The 22,744-nt window shown below is 38.4% G+C and overlaps 1 pseudogene; it reads left to right on the plus strand.

The window, feature by feature from the left end:
* The first annotated feature begins 20 nt into the window (after positions 1-20).
* Positions 21-21,611, plus strand: LOC131270439 (uncharacterized; annotated as a pseudogene).
* Positions 21,612-22,744: the final 1,133 nt, after the last annotated feature.

Consider the following 22,744-nt stretch of genomic DNA (forward strand, 5'->3'; position numbering starts at 1 on the left):
TAAAAATTCAGACGAGAATAATGATCACATCAAACGTTTGTTTTGTGTCAGTCAAGTTTGGAGTAGGTTTTATAAACGTGAGAACTGTAGTCCGCTAGCCTCGGTTTTCGTCGCTGTCCAAGTCCCTTTTGGTGACGTATACCCCATACAGATCAATAGAACCGCTCTTCGAACACCATGAACCTTTGGCTGCCCTTTGTGAGGCAATTCAAAATGGTGCAAATAACATGAAGATACGACTGTTTTTCCGTTAACACAAGAATCTTCGTCATTAATAAATCCGGTTCGACCATTCATTGCAAAGAATCGCTGAAAATGGATGATTCGACGAACGTTGAAAAAACTGCCGACATTTTCGAAATGGTAAGCATTGATCGTTTTTAATTCGAAAAATACAAACTTTTTAACAATCGTTCCATCTGAAGATCACCGAATTTGTGGAGGGATCGCCGACAACAACTGCGAAAACAGATCCAAACAAAGTTAATAACAAGTACGTTTTCCGCATGAAATAACACCACCGAGCAAAAACCTATGCAAAAAACAAAGAGATAAAAAGATTGCTGCGGGTGTAAAGAAATGCGATGAACGTCAAGTGGAAGCTCATCAAAACGACAAAGATCCAAATGAACTATCCTTTGGCACGGGAACGAAAAATTAAGCCACGAAGAAGAGCCAAACAAAGGACACGTAAAAGAGGTGTCACAATTAGCAAATGGGCAAGCACTATAGCTTCGGCGATGGAGTGTTCGATTCCGACGGAGAAGACAATCTGGAAAAGAGAAAAAACATACAAATCGACGAAAACAGCCGGTTGTCCGCGAAAGCTGATGGTAGCCGACTGTCGGATTCCAATTTTTACCAGGAAACGGAACAGAGTGAACGGAATACAGCGTCCGAATTACACAAGATCATGTCAAGCAGTGATGTCTCTAGCAGTCTATATCCGACGTATGGACGTCCTGACCTGGGTGCCGAAGGATCGAAATCCATGTCCAACTCCCAGGGGGAGCGCTACCGTATTGATTCCGAAAACGATTCGTTCGACATGCCATAGGGTAGCGGTTTTTAAGGCGGAAGTCAAAACAGCAACGCGAACAGCGCAACTGATAGCGACCAAAAGGCGATACATAAGCGACCTTTCCGCGCAACGAAGCCAGAAGGAGCAGGAAATTTGCACCATTGAAAAACAAACACTACCGCAAAGGAGGAAAGAAGATAATAAGTATCAGATTAGAAATATGGCGTTCATCGAAGGTTCATCATTGAGCAAAATAATATCAAAAGAAGCTAATTTTATTTATACAAATACAAGACCTCAGGCTGGAGATAAACATTCTTTGGTTAAAACATTTGCAAAGACAAATACGGGTAATGCAGCAGATAAGCAATCGTTTCAAAATAGGTATGAATTAGCTTTTGTTTCTAACTAGGTAAATCGGCATAGTTTCAAACTTTTTCGAAAACATCTATTTCTCTAGCTTTAACGTTGAGATTTTACAACAACGTTATTGTTAAAGCAGAACTCTTTTGAAAATAAAAATATAGCCCAACGAAGATAGGGATGGGCGCAATTTTGAGCACTTTTGTAATGGAAATCTGCATAATGAGTGCTTCATACTTTTGTTGTTTATTGTTTATTCATGTAACTCATTGCTAGGCTGTACTATGTTAACGTTGCTTTCGCACAGCACGATTAACTGATTTCAAGTTTCAATGCTCTTTAAAACTTCAATAGCAGCAGAGAGAAAAAAATCTAAAGACGTAACGTCGTGTTTAGACTTCAGGTCAAAATGTGAAGATAAACTGGCAAACATAAATGCGCGGATACATTAATTTCGAATATTTTGGCTCTCAACAGATCTATTGAAACGATTGCTCCAAGTTTTCAATTAACATTTAGAATACTTCATTCAACACAACGTTTTCAGTTTTTCTTTCCATTTTGCATGTTTCTATCCTCATAATGGCAAGACGAACGAAGAAAAGCTCATATGACTTACCCATTCGAATTGTTACCAGCACCAATTACACGATCATTTTTTTGCATGAGATCAACAAATTAAGGATGTCCCGTATTTTCACATGTATCATATCAGCGATCATCTTGCATTATGCGCATTTTGATAGCACATTCTATAAATCTTTTAATGATTCCATGAAGATGCGCTTAATTCTTAAGTTTAGCGTTCAGACTGGACCCCGTAGTAATTCTATGTGTTATGCTGATTCCTGAGGGTTTATTAGAGCTGGTGATTTCATAGAAGGGAGGGACAACTATTAATAATGTCCTCAGCGTGACCAGTCGTCCATGTGGAAAAGATGCGATGTCTCAAAACAAAACGTTATACACCTAAATCACAAAATAGATTCAATTAGTTATGGATATCGTTCGCAACATTTCTTTTCTGCACACCATAACTAGCCAGAGCACGTTAAATAGCAAATGTTTTGACCACTCAATCATTATTATTTAAAAGAACCTTTATCAGTTTGTCTTTGCTTGCTTGTTTTGGCACAGAAAAGGGTATTCTAAAGCATTTGCTTTCAGTCGACTCAATTCGGTCGTGTTTGAAAATGGTACTAGCGTCATAAGTTTACAGGTCGTATTTTTTCATGTTGTAGCGATTATCCATGTCCTACTATTTTTTCACCAAAATTGTGTCACTACAACAAATGTTTCATATTTTTTTGTTGATTTGTTAAGTCCCGTTTCGTGTAAAAGTTCTTTTTGAAGCTATGAATAGAAATGCCATCCAAAAATGATACTAAACAAATGCAAAACTCAATCAACTACATTCATTGGTTTTATTTTTTGTTGATAATTTCAACAATCGAAACCTGGCAACAAAAAACGGGTTGCAACCGAGAGTAAATGACAAAGAGTGCTTATTTTTAACGTCCTATTAGAGTTGTTATTGAGGTTGCAAGAAAACCGTCAGACAGGAGTTTGACTCGAACAAGTTTTCAAAAGAAAAGGACATATTTCCTTTTTCCTCGACCGCTCAGTAACAATTCTTCTTGAGAAACCATTTCTATTTTATTTACGTATTTTGCATTCCTTTTGCACCAACTTTGCGGGCAGTTTATGATGGCAAATCGGCCCGTTCTATCTTTTCCATAGATATCTTTTTTTTGAAGAACGTGTATTTTTTATTTTAGAATTTCAATTCGAACGTTCAGGTATGAAGAATTTTGGCGTTGAAGACAGTTGAATTGGTGGTTAGTCTCTCACATGGTAGCAGCCGAATAGGATGCAAGTACAGATTGGGTAAAATTGTGATCGAACGGGAAAATTAATGTGTAGTGTGTCAAAACCTGTTCTGCATTTTTTAATTCAAAACTAAAGTGTGTCCCATAAAGTATAAGCACGATTTCTAAATTACGTTTCTGGAAAACGGATGACCCCAAACAGTTGATTCTTCGGCTGTTTGATTGTTTACATTCAAACCTACTAGGTAGTGATGCTTTTCCGCATCAGAAAACGAGCGCGAATCACAAAATCCTCGCAAAAGTTTGTTTTCGACCGGAAAGCGATTTCCCCTACTTTTACCTGCACCCCTCGACTGGTCGTGCCTACTACAAACATCCACGCGACAACTTTCATTCTGGTAGATCCTAGAAAGTGATGATTTTTCTACTAACCCGTTTGTGTTGCCACTTGTGGGTTTTGCTATTCTACATCAAATACTCTGCAGTAGGCTATCATTCTTGATGTTCTACATACACTGCCCCGATTGCTAGGTGAGCTGTAAAACGCTGTATGGGGTTTCTTTCTAAGTTCTACTATTCAAGGTCTATCGGATACATGACTATCGGTCAGGTGTATTTTTCCCATAAACTGACTATCAATCGTCCTTTATCAACGTCCCTAAACAAAACCACACACCTTTTATTCCTTCGTTTGCGGGTTCAAACATTTGTCCCGTGAATGGAATGAAATGGCATGGTTTGTGTAAAAAATACTTCCATCGGAACAGTACTAACGCTTATTTTGTAATGACCAGCGTAAAAAAAAACGCGATATTTAATCGGGCTATCTTCACAGTCAAATAAAAAAGAGCCGCTTCCGTTCGTAGGCTTATGTTTATGCTTTTGTTAGGCGTTATTGTTTAGATAATTATAACAGCTTATTAAAATGTGGCTACAAGTCATGATTGTGTACGTTTTGCTACTAAGTTTGTTTACAATTAAACGCCGCGTTTTCTAGCGGACAATGTGCTTTGACATAATGATACTGCTGAGAAACAGTTGGATTGTTTATTTTATTGAACCTTTTTTAAAAAATTGATTGATTGGTTTTAAGTATGCATTTCTGTTAAAAGTTGTATCGCACCGTGCCTTTTAAGCTTATGGTTTGAGTTTTGGGAAAAACAGTTGTTCTTGTTGAGCTTGCTGTTTGCTGGTTTGAAAATTCCAAAACAAATTCTTCCTAAAATGTGGGCAGCCTATCGACAGCATACATCAGTCCGTGAGTAGAAAAGCTGCCAGGAACTTGCACTTGCTCATTATTCTCAGAGGATAACTTTCTCATAGACAGAAAAAAGACGCCTTTGAACAGAATATAACATGGAATCATAACATTCTCGCCGCAACTAGCGGATCTTTCTTCCCTTTAATAACACACTCTTCCAGCTCGGGAGATAACGAAGAGATGATTTTGATGGTCACGCCAATCGACCGCCAACACTTACAAATGCAGCACTACGTCCTTTTGTGAAATGAGACTTTTTCCCTCAAGTGTAAAAGGTTCTATCGAACATCTACCTGGTCGTTCTCATCCGTTGTCATAAAAAGCGGTCGTCTTCTGTGACTTGTAAGATCCGCCGAACAGTTGACTATTGCGTGAGAACGAGCCCCGCCCCCTTGCAGTGAGGCTTTGCTGATTGTCAGGCTTTACGGTTATGCTGAGATTGAAGCTGTTGGCCGCCATCATGTCCGTTAGCCCGGTAGCTTGAAGAAAAAACCAGGTAGAGCAGAAAAGTCACCGTAGGTCACCGATCGGTTGAGGCAGACGGACAAAAAACGCGATTTGAAGCATATTTTCACCATAAGTAAAATCTTAATGGCTTTTCGCTGCCTTGCACACAAACGGAGCGGTATTGCCTTAGATTGTTCTTCAACCAGCAGGAAACATAACAGGGATCGGTAAGGGAAAGCTAGCAGTGTGTGGACAGCAAACTATTACAAACAGAAAACAAATTCTTCTCAGTTTTAAAATACCAACACACTACTTTTATTGCTTCATTACAGACAATGTGAAAGATTTAATTTTACTCATATCGAACTTTTTTAAACGGATTGGATAGAGATAGACAAAGAAAATACAGCAGAACCTCGATGGTTGGATGTGTTAAACCTTACCCAACGCATTTGCCCCACGAAGTGACAATGATTGAACCTAGAACTTGATTTTGTACTGACTTTTATACCGGATTTGAAATAAAACTATCGTGCTACATAGTCAATCTTGTTTAAGCAGTGTTCCATACAGTTGTGCCCGATCTTCAATGCCTGCAAAAAACATTTTTTCTTTACGTCAGAAGATTGTCGTGATCAACCGAACTTATAACAACGGGGATCCTCCCTTTGGAAGTGTATGGCACGTTTTTCTAACGGAAAAATAAGTTGTGATTTTATGGGGATTCAGAATAGGGCATACGATATTTAAACCGAAATTGAATGGTTAGTCTTGTCTTGATGTCGCGATTATTTTTTTTATTGTGATTCGGGTTGGGAAATTCTGTTAACCCACCATTAGAACGAAGCTGCAAGCCAATCTGAAGGAAATAGGCTTCAGAAACCTTGGTCAATACATGTGATAATGGCTCAATTAGCTATTTTGTCAATAGCGAATTAGTACTTCGGTCAATTACAGCAACAGACCCCTCAAATGAAAGGTCTTTGCAAGACAATTTTCACAATAACCATAACATCTTTTGAAAGGCTTTGGAGCGGTAGCTGTTCACCGGTGGTAGCTTTCGTTGCATATCCTGTTTGGATTTATTGATACAAATTTTGACATGTTCCACGTTTTCCTTGTTGGCAATTTGTAGGTACCGGCTGGCTTTGGTTTTCGTCGTTTGACAAATCGTTCGAAGCTGGTTTATAGTAGCGTGCTTTGTTCTTTATTCATATGGTTCAATGCATTTTGTATGACAGGAGATCCGAACATGGACTCATAAACAAGTTGTAAAGGTTTTCTGCGTCAGACTACTTTGTTGAACAAAAAATATCGTCCAATTGAAGCCCTGAATGTATCATTGTAAACCTACAAGGCATGGAAACCAAAGAAGTAGAATGGAATATAAAACGATTGATGGCCATAAATTTGATGATTAAGTACACAAACTTTGTTTGAGTTTGAGGAAAACCTTCTTGTCAACCACTAAAAATTCAGACGAGAATAATGATCACATCAAACGTTTGTTTTGTGTCAGTCAAGTTTGGAGTAGGTTTTATAAACGTGAGAACTGTAGTCCGCTAGCCTCGGTTTTCGTCGCTGTCCAAGTCCCTTTTGGTAACGTAACCCAGGGCCAGCCTTTGTTCAGTATTGTAATTTGCTGTCACTTGTCGAGTTGATTAATCGCACAAAATTTTGATACAATCCCGGATAAACGAACTCAAACGGAAGCCAAGGAAGATGTTTTATGGTATGTTTTTTTTAAGGATGTTGCTTCCAGCTTTTGTGCGTTCTTCATTTTAGTGGTATACCCCATACAGATCAATAGAACCGCTCTTCGAACACCATGAACCTTTGGCTGCCCTTTGTGAGGCAATTCAAAATGGTGCAAATAACATGAAGATACGACTGTTTTTCCGTTAACACAAGAATCTTCGTCATTAATAAATCCGGTTCGACCATTCATTGCAAAGAATCGCTGAAAATGGATGATTCGAGGAACGTTGAAAAAACTGCCGACATTTTCGAAATGGTAAGCATTGATCGTTTTTAATTCGAAAAATACAAACTTTTTAACAATCGTTCCATCTGAAGATCACCGAATTTGTGGAGGGATCGCCGACAACAACTGCGAAAACAGATCCAAACAAAGTTAATAACAAGTACGTTTTCCGCATGAAATAACACCACCGAGCAAAAACCTATGCAAAAAACAAAGAGATAAAAAGATTGCTGCGGGTGTAAAGAAATGCGATGAACGTCAAGTGGAAGCTCATCAAAACGACAAAGATCCAAATGAACTATCCTTTGGCACGGGAACGAAAAATTAAGCCACGAAGAAGAGCCAAACAAAGGACACGTAAAAGAGGTGTCACAATTAGCAAATGGGCAAGCACTATAGCTTCGGCGATGGAGTGTTCGATTCCGACGGAGAAGACAATCTGGAAAAGAGAAAAAACATACAAATCGACGAAAACAGCCGGTTGTCCGCGAAAGCTGATGGTAGCCGACTGTCGGATTCCAATTTTTACCAGGAAACGGAACAGAGTGAACGGAATACAGCGTCCGAATTACACAAGATCATGTCAAGCAGTGATGTCTCTAGCAGTCTATATCCGACGTATGGACGTCCTGACCTGGGTGCCGAAGGATCGAAATCCATGTCCAACTCCCAGGGGGAGCGCTACCGTATTGATTCCGAAAACGATTCGTTCGACATGCCATAGGGTAGCGGTTTTTAAGGCGGAAGTCAAAACAGCAACGCGAACAGCGCAACTGATAGCGACCAAAAGGCGATACATAAGCGACCTTTCCGCGCAACGAAGCCAGAAGGAGCAGGAAATTTGCACCATTGAAAAACAAACACTACCGCAAAGGAGGAAAGAAGATAATAAGTATCAGATTAGAAATATGGCGTTCATCGAAGGTTCATCATTGAGCAAAATAATATCAAAAGAAGCTAATTTTATTTATACAAATACAAGACCTCAGGCTGGAGATAAACATTCTTTGGTTAAAACATTTGCAAAGACAAATACGGGTAATGCAGCAGATAAGCAATCGTTTCAAAATAGGTATGAATTAGCTTTTGTTTCTAACTAGGTAAATCGGCATAGTTTCAAACTTTTTCGAAAACATCTATTTCTCTAGCTTTAACGTTGAGATTTTACAACAACGTTATTGTTAAAGCAGAACTCTTTTGAAAATAAAAATATAGCCCAACGAAGATAGGGATGGGCGCAATTTTGAGCACTTTTGTAATGGAAATCTGCATAATGAGTGCTTCATACTTTTGTTGTTTATTGTTTATTCATGTAACTCATTGCTAGGCTGTACTATGTTAACGTTGCTTTCGCACAGCACGATTAACTGATTTCAAGTTTCAATTCTCTTTAAAACTTCAATAGCAGCAGAGAGAAAAAAATCTAAAGACGTAATGTCGTGTTTAGACTTCAGGTCAAAATGTGAAGATAAACTGGCAAACATAAATGCGCGGATACATTAATTTCGAATATTTTGGCTCTCAACAGATCTATTGAAACGATTGCTCCAAGTTTTCAATTAACATTTAGAATACTTCATTCAACACAACGTTTTCAGTTTTTCTTTCCATTTTGCATGTTTCTATCCTCATAATGGCAAGACGAACGAAGAAAAGCTCATATGACTTACCCATTCGAATTGTTACCAGCACCAATTACACGATCATTTTTTTGCATGAGATCAACAAATTAAGGATGTCCCGTATTTTCACATGTATCATATCAGCGATCATCTTGCATTATGCGCATTTTGGTAGCACATTCTATAAATCTTTTAATGATTCCATGAAGATGCGCTTAATTCTTAAGTTTAGCGTTCAGACTGGACCCCGTAGTAATTCTATGTGTTATGCTGATTCCTGAGGGTTTATTAGAGCTGGTGATTTCATAGAAGGGAGGGACAACTATTAATAATGTCCTCAGCGTGACCAGTCGTCCATGTGGAAAAGATGCGATGTCTCAAAACAAAACGTTATACACCTAAATCACAAAATAGATTCAATTAGTTATGGATATCGTTCGCAACATTTCTTTTCTGCACACCATAACTAGCCAGAGCACGTTAAATAGCAAATGTTTTGACCACTCAATCATTATTATTTAAAAGAACCTTTATCAGTTTGTCTTTGCTTGCTTGTTTTGGCACAGAAAAGGGTATTCTAAAGCATTTGCTTTCAGTCGACTCAATTCGGTCGTGTTTGAAAATGGTACTAGCGTCATAAGTTTACAGGTCGTATTTTTTCATGTTGTAGCGATTATCCATGTCCTACTATTTTTTCACCAAAATTGTGTCACTACAACAAATGTTTCATATTTTTTTGTTGATTTGTTAAGTCCCGTTTCGTGTAAAAGTACTTTTTGAAGCTATGAATAGAAATGCCATCCAAAAATGATACTAAACAAATGCAAAACTCAATCAACTACATTCATTGGTTTTATTTTTTGTTGATAATTTCAACAATCGAAACCTGGCAACAAAAAACGGGTTGCAACCGAGAGTAAATGACAAAGAGTGCTTATTTTTAACGTCCTATTAGAGTTGTTATTGAGGTTGCAAGAAAACCGTCAGACAGGAGTTTGACTCGAACATGTTTTCAAAAGAAAAGGACATATTTCCTTTTTCCTCGACCGCTCAGTAACAATTCTTCTTGAGAAACCATTTCTATTTTATTTACGTATTTTGCATTCCTTTTGCACCAACTTTGCGGGCAGTTTATGATGGCAAATCGGCCCGTTCTATCTTTTCCATAGATATCTTTTTTTTGAAGAACGTGTATTTTTTATTTTAGAATTTCAATTCGAACGTTCAGGTATGAAGAATTTTGGCGTTGAAGACAGTTGAATTGGTGGTTAGTCTCTCACATGGTAGCAGCCGAATAGGATGCAAGTACAGATTGGGTAAAATTGTGATCGAACGGGAAAATTAATGTGTAGTGTTTCAAAACCTGTTCTGCATTTTTTAATTCAAAACTAAAGTGTGTCCCATAAAGTATAAGCACGATTTCTAAATTACGTTTCTGGAAAACGGATGACCCCAAACAGTTGATTCTTCGGCTGTTTGATTGTTTACATTCAAACCTACTAGGTAGTGATGCTTTTCCGCATCAGAAAACGAGCGCGAATCACAAAATCCTCGCAAAAGTTTGTTTTCGACCGGAAAGCGATTTCCCCTACTTTTACCTGCACCCCTCGACTGGTCGTGCCTACTACAAACATCCACGCGACAACTTTCATTCTGGTAGATCCTAGAAAGTGATGATTTTTCTACTAACCCGTTTGTGTTGCCACTTGTGGGTTTTGCTATTCTACATCAAATACTCTGCAGTAGGCTATCATTCTTGATGTTCTACATACACTGCCCCGATTGCTAGGTGAGCTGTAAAACGCTGTATGGGGTTTCTTTCTAAGTTCTACTATTCAAGGTCTATCGGATACATGACTATCGGTCAGGTGTATTTTTCCCATAAACTGACTATCAATCGTCCTTTATCAACGTCCCTAAACAAAACCACACACCTTTTATTCCTTCGTTTGCGGGTTCAAACATTTGTCCCGTGAATGGAATGAAATGGCATGGTTTGTGTAAAAAATACTTCCATCGGAACAGTACTAACGCTTATTTTGTAATGACCAGCGTAAAAAAAAACGCGATATTTAATCGGGCTATCTTCACAGTCAAATAAAAAAGAGCCGCTTCCGTTCGTAGGCTTATGTTTATGCTTTTGTTAGGCGTTATTGTTTAGATAATTATAACAGCTTATTAAAATGTGGCTACAAGTCATGATTGTGTACGTTTTGCTACTAAGTTTGTTTACAATTAAACGCCGCGTTTTCTAGCGGACAATGTGCTTTGACATAATGATACTGCTGAGAAACAGTTGGATTGTTTATTTTATTGAACCTTTTTTAAAAAATTGATTGATTGGTTTTAAGTATGCATTTCTGTTAAAAGTTGTATCGCACCGTGCCTTTTAAGCTTATGGTTTGAGTTTTGGGAAAAACAGTTGTTCTTGTTGAGCTTGCTGTTTGCTGGTTTGAAAATTCCAAAACAAATTCTTCCTAAAATGTGGGCAGCCTATCGACAGCATACATCAGTCCGTGAGTAGAAAAGCTGCCAGGAACTTGCACTTGCTCATTATTCTCAGAGGATAACTTTCTCATAGACAGAAAAAAGACGCCTTTGAACAGAATATAACATGGAATCATAACATTCTCGCCGCAACTAGCGGATCTTTCTTCCCTTTAATAACACACTCTTCCAGCTCGGGAGATAACGAAGAGATGATTTTGATGGTCACGCCAATCGACCGCCAACACTTACAAATGCAGCACTACGTCCTTTTGTGAAATGAGACTTTTTCCCTCAAGTGTAAAAGGTTCTATCGAACATCTACCTGGTCGTTCTCATCCGTTGTCATAAAAAGCGGTCGTCTTCTGTGACTTGTAAGATCCGCCGAACAGTTGACTATTGCGTGAGAACGAGCCCCGCCCCCTTGCAGTGAGGCTTTGCTGATTGTCAGGCTTTACGGTTATGCTGAGATTGAAGCTGTTGGCCGCCATCATGTCCGTTAGCCCGGTAGCTTGAAGAAAAAACCAGGTAGAGCAGAAAAGTCACCGTAGGTCACCGATCGGTTGAGGCAGACGGACAAAAAACGCGATTTGAAGCATATTTTCACCATAAGTAAAATCTTAATGGCTTTTCGCTGCCTTGCACACAAACGGAGCGGTATTGCCTTAGATTGTTCTTCAACCAGCAGGAAACATAACAGGGATCGGTAAGGGAAAGCTAGCAGTGTGTGGACAGCAAACTATTACAAACAGAAAACAAATTCTTCTCAGTTTTAAAATACCAACACACTACTTTTATTGCTTCATTACAGACAATGCGAAAGATTTAATTTTACTCATATCGAACTTTTTTAAACGGATTGGATAGAGATAGACAAAGAAAATACAGCAGAACCTCGATGGTTGGGTGTGTTAAACCTTACCCAACGCATTTGCCCCACGAAGTGACAATGATTGAACCTAGAACTTGATTTTGTACTGACTTTTATACCGGATTTGAAATAAAACTATCGTGCTACATAGTCAATCTTGTTTAAGCAGTGTTCCATACAGTTGTGCCCGATCTTCAATGCCTGCAAAAAACATTTTTTCTTTACGTCAGAAGATTGTCGTGATCAACCGAACTTATAACAACGGGGATCCTCCCTTTGGAAGTGTATGGCACGTTTTTCTAACGGAAAAATAAGTTGTGATTTTATGGGGATTCAGAATAGGGCATACGATATTTAAACCGAAATTGAATGGTTAGTCTTGTCTTGATGTCGCGATTATTTTTTTTATTGTGATTCGGGTTGGGAAATTCTGTTAACCCACCATTAGAACGAAGCTGCAAGCCAATCTGAAGGAAATAGGCTTCAGAAACCTTGGTCAATACATGTGATAATGGCTCAATTAGCTATTTTGTCAATAGCGAATTAGTACTTCGGTCAATTACAGCAACAGACCCCTCAAATGAAAGGTCTTTGCAAGACAATTTTCACAATAACCATAACATCTTTTGAAAGGCTTTGGAGCGGTAGCTGTTCACCGGTGGTAGCTTTCGTTGCATATCCTGTTTGGATTTATTGATACAAATTTTGACATGTTCCACGTTTTCCTTGTTGGCAATTTGTAGGTACCGGCTGGCTTTGGTTTTCGTCGTTTGACAAATCGTTCGAAGCTGGTTTATAGTAGCGTGCTTTGTTCTTTATTCATATGGTTCAATGCATTTTGTATGACAGGAGATCCGAACATGGACTCATAAACAAGTTGTAAAGGTTTTCTGCGTCAGACTACTTTGTTGAACAAAAAATATCGTCCAATTGAAGCCCTGAATGTATCATTGTAAACCTACAAGGCATGGAAACCAAAGAAGTAGAATGGAATATAAAACGATTGATGGCCATAAATTTGATGATTAAGTACACAAACTTTGTTTGAGTTTGAGGAAAACCTTCTTGTCAACCACTAAAAATTCAGACGAGAATAATGATCACATCAAACGTTTGTTTTGTGTCAGTCAAGTTTGGAGTAGGTTTTATAAACGTGAGAACTGTAGTCCGCTAGCCTCGGTTTTCGTCGCTGTCCAAGTCCCTTTTGGTGACGTAACCCAGGGCCAGCCTTTGTTCAGTATTGTAATTTGCTGTCACTTGTCGAGTTGATTAATCGCACAAAATTTTGATACAATCCCGGATAAACGAACTCAAACGGAAGCCAAGGAAGATGTTTTATGGTATGTTTTTTTTAAGGATGTTGCTTCCAGCTTTTGTGCGTTCTTCATTTTAGTGGTATACCCCATACAGATCAATAGAACCGCTCTTCGAACACCATGAACCTTTGGCTGCCCTTTGTGAGGCAATTCAAAATGGTGCAAATAACATGAAGATACAACTGTTTTTCCGTTAACACAAGAATCTTCGTCATTAATAAATCCGGTTCGACCATTCATTGCAAAGAATCGCTGAAAATGGATGATTCGACGAACGTTGAAAAAACTGCCGACATTTTCGAAATGGTAAGCATTGATCGTTTTTAATTCGAAAAATACAAACTTTTTAACAATCGTTCCATCTGAAGATCACCGAATTTGTGGAGGGATCGCCGACAACAACTGCGAAAACAGATCCAAACAAAGTTAATAACAAGTACGTTTTCCGCATGAAATAACACCACCGAGCAAAAACCTATGCAAAAAACAAAGAGATAAAAAGATTGCTGCGGGTGTAAAGAAATGCGATGAACGTCAAGTGGAAGCTCATCAAAACGACAAAGATCCAAATGAACTATCCTTTGGCACGGGAACGAAAAATTAAGCCACGAAGAAGAGCCAAACAAAGGACACGTAAAAGAGGTGTCACAATTAGCAAATGGGCAAGCACTATAGCTTCGGCGATGGAGTGTTCGATTCCGACGGAGAAGACAATCTGGAAAAGAGAAAAAACATACAAATCGACGAAAACAGCAGGTTGTCCGCGAAAGCTGATGGTAGCCGACTGTCGGATTCCAATTTTTACCAGGAAACGGAACAGAGTGAACGGAATACAGCGTCCGAATTACACAAGATCATGTCAAGCAGTGATGTCTCTAGCAGTCTATATCCGACGTATGGACGTCCTGACCTGGGTGCCGAAGGATCGAAATCCATGTCCAACTCCCAGGGGGAGCGCTACCGTATTGATTCCGAAAACGATTCGTTCGACATGCCATAGGGTAGCGGTTTTTAAGGCGGAAGTCAAAACAGCAACGCGAACAGCGCAACTGATAGCGACCAAAAGGCGATACATAAGCGACCTTTCCGCGCAACGAAGCCAGAAGGAGCAGGAAATTTGCACCATTGAAAAACAAACACTACCGCAAAGGAGGAAAGAAGATAATAAGTATCAGATTAGAAATATGGCGTTCATCGAAGGTTCATCATTGAGCAAAATAATATCAAAAGAAGCTAATTTTATTTATACAAATACAAGACCTCAGGCTGGAGATAAACATTCTTTGGTTAAAACATTTGCAAAGACAAATACGGGTAATGCAGCAGATAAGCAATCGTTTCAAAATAGGTATGAATTAGCTTTTGTTTCTAACTAGGTAAATCGGCATAGTTTCAAACTTTTTCGAAAACATCTATTTCTCTAGCTTTAACGTTGAGATTTTACAACAACGTTATTGTTAAAGCAGAACTCTTTTGAAAATAAAAATATAGCCCAACGAAGATAGGGATGGGCGCAATTTTGAGCACTTTTGTAATGGAAATCTGCATAATGAGTGCTTCATACTTTTGTTGTTTATTGTTTATTCATGTAACTCATTGCTAGGCTGTACTATGTTAACGTTGCTTTCGCACAGCACGATTAACTGATTTCAAGTTTCAATGCTCTTTAAAACTTCAATAGCAGCAGAGAGAAAAAAATCTAAAGACGTAATGTCGTGTTTAGACTTCAGGTCAAAATGTGAAGATAAACTGGCAAACATAAATGCGCGGATACATTAATTTCGAATATTTTGGCTCTCAACAGATCTATTGAAACGATTGCTCCAAGTTTTCAATTAACATTTAGAATACTTCATTCAACACAACGTTTTCAGTTTTTCTTTCCATTTTGCATGTTTCTATCCTCATAATGGCAAGACGAACGAAGAAAAGCTCATATGACTTACCCATTCGAATTGTTACCAGCACCAATTACACGATCATTTTTTTGCATGAGATCAACAAATTAAGGATGTCCCGTATTTTCACATGTATCATATCAGCGATCATCTTGCATTATGCGCATTTTGATAGCACATTCTATAAATCTTTTAATGATTCCATGAAGATGCGCTTAATTCTTAAGTTTAGCGTTCAGACTGGACCCCGTAGTAATTCTATGTGTTATGCTGATTCCTGAGGGTTTATTAGAGCTGGTGATTTCATAGAAGGGAGGGACAACTATTAATAATGTCCTCAGCGTGACCAGTCGTCCATGTGGAAAAGATGCGATGTCTCAAAACAAAACGTTATACACCTAAATCACAAAATAGATTCATTTAGTTATGGATATCGTTCGCAACATTTCTTTTCTGCACACCATAACTAGCCAGAGCACGTTAAATAGCAAATGTTTTGACCACTCAATCATTATTATTTAAAAGAACCTTTATCAGTTTGTCTTTGCTTGCTTGTTTTGGCACAGAAAAGGGTATTCTAAAGCATTTGCTTTCAGTCGACTCAATTCGGTCGTGTTTGAAAATGGTACTAGCGTCATAAGTTTACAGGTCGTATTTTTTCATGTTGTAGCGATTATCCATGTCCTACTATTTTTTCACCAAAATTGTGTCACTACAACAAATGTTTCATATTTTTTTGTTGATTTGTTAAGTCCCGTTTCGTGTAAAAGTACTTTTTGAAGCTATGAATAGAAATGCCATCCAAAAATGATACTAAACAAATGCAAAACTCAATCAACTACATTCATTGGTTTTATTTTTTGTTGATAATTTCAACAATCGAAACCTGGCAACAAAAAACGGGTTGCAACCGAGAGTAAATGACAAAGAGTGCTTATTTTTAACGTCCTATTAGAGTTGTTATTGAGGTTGCAAGAAAACCGTCAGACAGAAGTTTGACTCGAACAAGTTTCAAACGAAAAGGACATATTTCCTTTTTCCTCGACCGCTCAGTAACAATTCTTCTTGAGAAACCATTTCTATTTTATTTACGTATTTTGCATTCCTTTTGCACCAACTTTGCGGGCAGTTTATGATGGCAAATCGGCCCGTTCTATCTTTTCCATAGATATCTTTTTTTTGAAGAACGTGTATTTTTTATTTTAGAATTTCAATTCGAACGTTCAGGTATGAAGAATTTTGGCGTTGAAGACAGTTGAATTGGTGGTTAGTCTCTCACATGGTAGCAGCCGAATAGGATGCAAGTACAGATTGGGTAAAATTGTGATCGAACGGGAAAATTAATGTGTAGTGTTTCAAAACCTGTTCTGCATTTTTTAATTCAAAACTAAAGTGTGTCCCATAAAGTATAAGCACGATTTCTAAATTACGTTTCTGGAAAACGGATGACCCCAAACAGTTGATTCTTCGGCTGTTTGATTGTTTACATTCAAACCTACTAGGTAGTGATGCTTTTCCGCATCAGAAAACGAGCGCGAATCACAAAATCCTCGCAAAAGTTTGTTTTCGACCGGAAAGCGATTTCCCCTACTTTTACCTGCACCCCTCGACTGGTCGTGCCTACTACAAACATCCACGCGACAACTTTCATTCTGGTAGATCCTAGAAAGTGATGATTTTTCTACTAACCCGTTTGTGTTGCCACTTGTGGGTTTTGCTATTCTACATCAAATACTCTGCAGTAGGCTATCATTCTTGATGTTCTACATACACTGCCCCGATTGCTAGGTGAGCTGTAAAACGCTGTATGGGGTTTCTTTCTAAGTTCTACTATTCAAGGTCTATCGGATACATGACTATCGGTCAGGTGTATTTTTCCCATAAACTGACTATCAATCGTCCTTTATCAACGTCCCTAAACAAAACCACACACCTTTTATTCCTTCGTTTGCGGGTTCAAACATTTGTCCCGTGAATGGAATGAAATGGCATGGTTTGTGTAAAAAATACTTCCATCGGAACAGTACTAACGCTTATTTTGTAATGACCAGCGTAAAAAAAAACGCGATATTTAATCGGGCTATCTTCACAGTCAAATAAAAAAGAGCCGCTTCCGTTCGTAGGCTTATGTTTATGCTTTTGTTAGGCGTTATTGTTTAGATAATTATAACAGCTTATTAAAATGTGGCTACAAGTCATGATTGTGTACGTTTTGCTACTAAGTTTGTTTACAATTAAACGCCGCGTTTTCTAGCGGACAATGTGCTTTGACATAATGATACTGCTGAGAAACAGTTGGATTGTTTATTTTATTGAACCTTTTTTAAAAAATTGATTGATTGGTTTTAAGTATGCATTTCTGTTAAAAGTTGTATCGCACCGTGCCTTTTAAGCTTATGGTTTGAGTTTTGGGAAAAACAGTTGTTCTTGTTGAGCTTGCTGTTTGCTGGTTTGAAAATTCCAAAACAAATTCTTCCTAAAATGTGGGCAGCCTATCGACAGCATACATCAGTCCGTGAGTAGAAAAGCTGCCAGGAACTTGCACTTGCTCATTATTCTCAGAGGATAACTTTCTCATAGACAGAAAAAAGACGCCTTTGAACAGAATATAACATGTAATCATAACATTCTCGCCGCAACTAGCGGATCTTTCTTCCCTTTAATAACACACTCTTCCAGCTCGGGAGATAACGAAGATGATTTTGATGGTCACGCCAATCGACCGCCAACACTTACAAATGCAGCACTACGTCCTTTTGTGAAATGAGACTTTTTTCCTCAAGTGTAAAAGGTTCTATCGAACATCTACCTGGTCGTTCTCATCCGTTGTCATAAAAAGCGGTCGTCTTCTGTGACTTGTAAGATCCGCCGAACAGTTGACTATTGCGTGAGAACGAGCCCCGCCCCCTTGCAGTGAGGCTTTGCTGATTGTCAGGCTTTACGGTTATGCTGAGATTGAAGCTGTTGGCCGCCATCATGTCCGTTAGCCCGGTAGCTTGAAGAAAAAACCAGGTAGAGCAGAAAAGTCACCGTAGGTCACCGATCGGTTGAGGCAGACGGACAAAAAACGCGATTTGAAGCATATTTTCACCATAAGTAAAATCTTAATGGCTTTTCGCTGCCTTGCACACAAACGGAGCGGTATTGCCTTAGATTGTTCTTCAACCAGCAGGAAACATAACAGGGATCGGTAAGGGAAAGCTAGCAGTGTGTGGACAGCAAACTATTACAAACAGAAAACAAATTCTTCTCAGTTTTAAAATACCAACACACTACTTTTATTGCTTCATTACAGACAATGCGAAAGATTTAATTTTACTCATATCGAACTTTTTTAAACGGATTGGATAGAGATAGACAAAGAAAATACAGCAGAACCTCGATGGTTGGGTGTGTTAAACCTTACCCAACGCATTTGCCCCACGAAGTGACAATGATTGAACCTAGAACTTGATTTTGTACTGACTTTTATACCGGATTTGAAATAAAACTATCGTGCTACATAGTCAATCTTGTTTAAGCAGTGTTCCATACAGTTGTGCCCGATCTTCAATGCCTGCAAAAAACATTTTTTCTTTACGTCAGAAGATTGTCGTGATCAACCGAACTTATAACAACGGGGATCCTCCCTTTGGAAGTGTATGGCACGTTTTTCTAACGGAAAAATAAGTTGTGATTTTATGGGGATTCAGAATAGGGCATACGATATTTAAACCGAAATTGAATGGTTAGTCTTGTCTTGATGTCGCGATTATTTTTTTTATTGTGATTCGGGTTGGGAAATTCTGTTAACCCACCATTAGAACGAAGCTGCAAGCCAATCTGAAGGAAATAGGCTTCAGAAACCTTGGTCAATACATGTGATAATGGCTCAATTAGCTATTTTGTCAATAGCGAATTAGTACTTCGGTCAATTACAGCAACAGACCCCTCAAATGAAAGGTCTTTGCAAGACAATTTTCACAATAACCATAACATCTTTTGAAAGGCTTTGGAGCGGTTTGGCTGTTCACCGGTGGTAGCTTTCGTTGCATATCCTGTTTGGATTTATTGATACAAATTTTGACATGTTCCACGTTTTCCTTGTTGGCAATTTGTAGGTACCGGCTGGCTTTGGTTTTCGTCGTTTGACAAATCGTTCGAAGCTGGTTTATAGTAGCGTGCTTTGTTCTTTACTCATATGGTTCAATGCATTTTGTATGACAGGAGATCCGAACATGGACTCATAAACAAGTTGTAAAGGTTTTCTGCGTCAGACTACTTTGTTGAACAAAAAATATCGTCCAATTGAAGCCCTGAATGTATCATTGTAAACCTACAAGGCATGGAAACCAAAGAAGTAGAATGGAATATAAAACGATTGATGGCCATAAATTTGATGATTAAGTACACAAACTTTGTTTGAGTTTGAGGAAAACCTTCTTGTCAACCACTAAAAATTCAGACGAGAATAATGATCACATCAAACGTTTGTTTTGTGTCAGTCAAGTTTGGAGTAGGTTTTATAAACGTGAGAACTGTAGTCCGCTAGCCTCGGTTTTCGTCGCTGTCCAAGTCCCTTTTGGTGACGTAACCCAGGGCCAGCCTTTGTTCAGTATTGTAATTTGCTGTCACTTGTCGAGTTGATTAATCGCACAAAATTTTGATACAATCCCGGATAAACGAACTCAAACGGAAGCCAAGGAAGATGTTTTATGGTATGTTTTTTTTAAGGATGTTGCTTCCAGCTTTTGTGCGTTCTTCATTTTAGTGGTATACCCCATACAGATCAATAGAACCGCTCTTCGAACACCATGAACCTTTGGCTGCCCTTTGTGAGGCAATTCAAAATGGTGCAAATAACATGAAGATACGACTGTTTTTCCGTTAACACAAGAATCTTCGTCATTAATAAATCCGGTTCGACCATTCATTGCAAAGAATCGCTGAAAATGGATGATTCGACGAACGTTGAAAAAACTGCCGACATTTTCGAAATGGTAAGCATTGATCGTTTTTAATTCGAAAAATACAAACTTTTTAACAATCGTTCCATCTGAAGATCACCGAATTTGTGGAGGGATCGCCGACAACAACTGCGAAAACAGATCCAAACAAAGTTAATAACAAGTACGTTTTCCGCATGAAATAACACCACCGAGCAAAAACCTATGCAAAAAACAAAGAGATAAAAAGATTGCTGCGGGTGTAAAGAAATGCGATGAACGTCAAGTGGAAGCTCATCAAAACGACAAAGATCCAAATGAACTATCCTTTGGCACGGGAACGAAAAATTAAGCCACGAAGAAGAGCCAAACAAAGGACACGTAAAAGAGGTGTCACAATTAGCAAATGGGCAAGCACTATAGCTTCGGCGATGGAGTGTTCGATTCCGACGGAGAAGACAATCTGGAAAAGAGAAAAAACATACAAATCGACGAAAACAGCCGGTTGTCCGCGAAAGCTGATGGTAGCCGACTGTCGGATTCCAATTTTTACCAGGAAACGGAACAGAGTGAACGGAATACAGCGTCCGAATTACACAAGATCATGTCAAGCAGTGATGTCTCTAGCAGTCTATATCCGACGTATGGACGTCCTGACCTGGGTGCCGAAGGATCGAAATCCATGTCCAACTCCCAGGGGGAGCGCTACCGTATTGATTCCGAAAACGATTCGTTCGACATGCCATAGGGTAGCGGTTTTTAAGGCGGAAGTCAAAACAGCAACGCGAACAGCGCAACTGATAGCGACCAAAAGGCGATACATAAGCGACCTTTCCGCGCAACGAAGCCAGAAGGAGCAGGAAATTTGCACCATTGAAAAACAAACACTACCGCAAAGGAGGAAAGAAGATAATAAGTATCAGATTAGAAATATGGCGTTCATCGAAGGTTCATCATTGAGCAAAATAATATCAAAAGAAGCTAATTTTATTTATACAAATACAAGACCTCAGGCTGGAGATAAACATTCTTTGGTTAAAACATTTGCAAAGACAAATACGGGTAATGCAGCAGATAAGCAATCGTTTCAAAATAGGTATGAATTAGCTTTTGTTTCTAACTAGGTAAATCGGCATAGTTTCAAACTTTTTCGAAAACATCTATTTCTCTAGCTTTAACGTTGAGATTTTACAACAACGTTATTGTTAAAGCAGAACTCTTTTGAAAATAAAAATATAGCCCAACGAAGATAGGGATGGGCGCAATTTTGAGCACTTTTGTAATGGAAATCTGCATAATGAGTGCTTCATACTTTTGTTGTTTATTGTTTATTCATGTAACTCATTGCTAGGCTGTACTATGTTAACGTTGCTTTCGCACAGCACGATTAACTGATTTCAAGTTTCAATGCTCTTTAAAACTTCAATAGCAGCAGAGAGAAAAAAATCTAAAGACGTAATGTCGTGTTTAGACTTCAGGTCAAAATGTGAAGATAAACTGGCAAACATAAATGCGCGGATACATTAATTTCGAATATTTTGGCTCTCAACAGATCTATTGAAACGATTGCTCCAAGTTTTCAATTAACATTTAGAATACTTCATTCAACACAACGTTTTCAGTTTTTCTTTCCATTTTGCATGTTTCTATCCTCATAATGGCAAGACGAACGAAGAAAAGCTCATATGACTTACCCATTCGAATTGTTACCAGCACCAATTACACGATCATTTTTTTGCATGAGATCAACAAATTAAGGATGTCCCGTATTTTCACATGTATCATATCAGCGATCATCTTGCATTATGCGCATTTTGATAGCACATTCTATAAATCTTTTAATGATTCCATGAAGATGCGCTTAATTCTTAAGTTTAGCGTTCAGACTGGACCCCGTAGTAATTCTATGTGTTATGCTGATTCCTGAGGGTTTATTAGAGCTGGTGATTTCATAGAAGGGAGGGACAACTATTAATAATGTCCTCAGCGTGACCAGTCGTCCATGTGGAAAAGATGCGATGTCTCAAAACAAAACGTTATACACCTAAATCACAAAATAGATTCAATTAGTTATGGATATCGTTCGCAACATTTCTTTTCTGCACACCATAACTAGCCAGAGCACGTTAAATAGCAAATGTTTTGACCACTCAATCATTATTATTTAAAAGAACCTTTATCAGTTTGTCTTTGCTTGCTTGTTTTGGCACAGAAAAGGGTATTCTAAAGCATTTGCTTTCAGTCGACTCAATTCGGTCGTGTTTGAAAATGGTACTAGCGTCATAAGTTTACAGGTCGTATTTTTTCATGTTGTAGCGATTATCCATGTCCTACTATTTTTTCACCAAAATTGTGTCACTACAACAAATGTTTCATATTTTTTTGTTGATTTGTTAAGTCCCGTTTCGTGTAAAAGTACTTTTTGAAGCTATGAATAGAAATGCCATCCAAAAATGATACTAAACAAATGCAAAACTCAATCAACTACATTCATTGGTTTTATTTTTTGTTGATAATTTCAACAATCGAAACCTGGCAACAAAAAACGGGTTGCAACCGAGAGTAAATGACAAAGAGTGCTTATTTTTAACGTCCTATTAGAGTTGTTATTGAGGTTGCAAGAAAACCGTCAGACAGGAGTTTGACTCGAACAAGTTTTCAAAAGAAAAGGACATATTTCCTTTTTCCTCGACCGCTCAGTAACAATTCTTCTTGAGAAA

Source organism: Anopheles coustani (assembly GCF_943734705.1).
Source record: "Anopheles coustani chromosome X unlocalized genomic scaffold, idAnoCousDA_361_x.2 X_unloc_3, whole genome shotgun sequence".
NCBI classification, from domain to species: domain Eukaryota; kingdom Metazoa; phylum Arthropoda; class Insecta; order Diptera; family Culicidae; genus Anopheles; species Anopheles coustani.